A 2,765-nucleotide genomic window follows, 5' to 3' on the forward strand; every position below is an offset into this window, starting at 1 on the left:
AGAGAGAGAGAGAGAGAGAGAGAGAGAGATGTTGTGACAGAAAAGGGTACATGAACTTACCGCTTTTTTCAGGTGTGCTATATCGTAGTTCGTATTGGCTAGCATTTCAGCCTCAATATTCTCAAATGTCCTCAGCATCTCCATATAGAACTTCTTCAAGTACTCCGGCAGGAGAAAAGCGGCGCTCTTATCCCATCTTGAAGGCCAATTCACAAAAGCAATCTTAATACAAGTTATCGTAGTTTGAAAATTCTTTGTTTGCATGTTAACCTAACCTTTTATTTTTCTATACTCTTTATCTTTCTTCAACACAGTAAGAACCACTAGTTTCACTTTGCTCCATGAGGCAAATAGTGTAACATGACATCAAAATTTCATTATAGGCAATATATCTCATTTGTTACTGCATTTAGATTTTCTTTCATCCATATCTTATTATGGCAACTTATATGTTGGTGTTAATAAAATAATAATCTAATCATGCATCACATTTTCATTTGAAATTGCAATTGTAACCAGATAGTAGTGAGCATTAGCTCATTACTTGTATGTACCAATGAGTGCTATTGTGTTAGGACTTATGAAAATTTCATGTCAACATGGAATTTTAGCTGTGGATCTGCCCGCGCGCGTGGATGGGGTGGGGGGCACCGGGCAAATTGATAATTCACCATCGGATTCAGCTCGTCCACCTCTGGATGCCGTGATTATCCAAAGAATAGTAATATGCTCCTGGTTTGAAGCATTATTTGTATACCATTTTTTTCTTGATAGAATTGCACTCTTATGGTCAGGGCAAATGCAGGGTGTTCATTTACTTCTTCTTAAATACTAAAATAGTTATTATCCAGTACATACATGTTCGTAATTACTTTATCACTTCGAACATCATGGAAAAATCACGTTGCGCACATATTTATGACTGTGATTGCGAGTGATTCTAAGGACGTATTGATATGATATGTAATCGCTATCTTAGTGGAATATACATTAGATGCATTGACAATTTGAGAGATAAAATGTAGAGCTAAATCAATCCCACCTTTGTATTGCTTCATGTAGCTTCCAACTGTCCTCTAGGGTGGCATGGTTATCATATATGTCATCTAATGTGGTAATTAGTACAATCATCTTTGTGATCATACTTCGAGTGAGCTCAAATTTTGTGTCATAGTACAACACAGAGGCCCATGTATAACCCTCCACCACACGATCGCGGATAAAGCTTAGCTCGATATATCCGAAAAAATGCTTCCACCACCTGTGAATTAATTAAGCAATGTTATCTGAACTAGTACGTATATAGTCCACATAGAATATAACATCGCTAGCCCCATTAAGAGATAAAAGAACATTGGTCAATTATTACTAAAAGCATGTGCTTTACTCTATCACTACACCATTTATGTAATTATCCTACAATGCACAGAAAACAACGAAACACTAAAGCATCATGAACCATTAATGAATATGCATTCTCATATTGACGAAAAAAGGCAACCACGTAAGCTCTTAATTTAGATGACGTTAAGCACTAGAAATGTAGTGGTAACTAGACTTTTGGTTTTTTGTTTGTTTGAAGATGTAGTATGCGAGGGCAACCACCCGTGAATCATTATTGGGTTATATATTCTGTTTATATAAGAAAGATAAATAACATACCTGGTAATAGCTTTGAGCTCCTTCAAGTGGACATTTTGCTGAAGGTTGAAATCCAATTTGGCAAGCTCCAGTACGATTGGGTTATGCTCCTCTTGTTCGTACTCTAGGATATAATGTAGCATTTCCACCCTCTTATTTGTCCTTGGCATTGGTATCTGAAGGGCACGTTGGACTTGTTGAGCAAGTGGGGTCTTTAAACTACCACTACATGACTCAAGATGATGCCTTGCAAAAGCTATGGCTTCTTCAAGTGCTGGCTCACCATGATTTAGAAGATGAGATGCATTGTATAGACATAATAGTGTCCTGGGTTCATTTGTTATATCATTAATGAAGCTTCCATCTTCACTTTTGAATCAATTGAAAACATCTGTAATCAATAAATAAATGTTGGTGTTCTCGTGACCACATTGTCAATGGAGCTTCTATTGTTGTAGACATGTCGTCCACATTATGAAATATTTTGCAAATAAGGTCACCAATCTAATCTTGATAACTCAATTTCTTAGCCAGTTAAAAATTTGCATATCATGATTTTTCTTCCATAATTTTTCGTAACCAACTATGCATAACAAGAAAAAAATTGTTAGGATTATATATACCTGGAGATACACAGTATCCATGTTCCCTCAGCAAGCGAAACTGAAGGGCAACTTCATAGAGGTTGTAGTTACTAAATTCACTCTTCAGGATTTGCCACATAGCGGTGTCAATCTGGTCTTCAAAGAGGTGATCGATTCCGAGATGTTGTAGTTTATCCACTAAGGACATTTTTACCACCGTGTCATTGCTGGATTTAAACAACGTACATATGTCTTCCTTCAGTTTTTTTGCCCTAAGCGTCATCCACTGCTTGGATTTCTGCAATGCAAGCATTGAACATTTTTAATTAACCAAAAGGGACAAGGGTTAGCTAGGTAAAAAAATGTCGCCAAAACCAAAAATAGTTGAAAAAATCTAACAACTCGTATCTCCAGTGAAAGAAAATGGACCAAAAGTACATGACTGTATAGAATAACCATATATCCTTTCACTGAGTCCAACTTTCCAACATATGCCAACCAAAGGCTACCCACATGTATCTTCCAATGGTGTCGATCGTG

The 2,765-nt window shown here is 36.7% G+C and overlaps 1 pseudogene; it reads right to left on the bottom strand.

Moving 5' to 3' along the window:
• Positions 1-60: 60 nt before the first annotated feature.
• LOC119342690 lies at positions 61-2,433 on the bottom strand (annotated as a pseudogene).
• Between the last annotated feature and the right edge of the window lie 332 nt (positions 2,434-2,765).

This window comes from Triticum dicoccoides, unplaced genomic scaffold (genome assembly GCF_002162155.2).
Source record: "Triticum dicoccoides isolate Atlit2015 ecotype Zavitan unplaced genomic scaffold, WEW_v2.0 scaffold101963, whole genome shotgun sequence".
Taxonomy (NCBI): Eukaryota; Viridiplantae; Streptophyta; class Magnoliopsida; order Poales; family Poaceae; genus Triticum; species Triticum dicoccoides.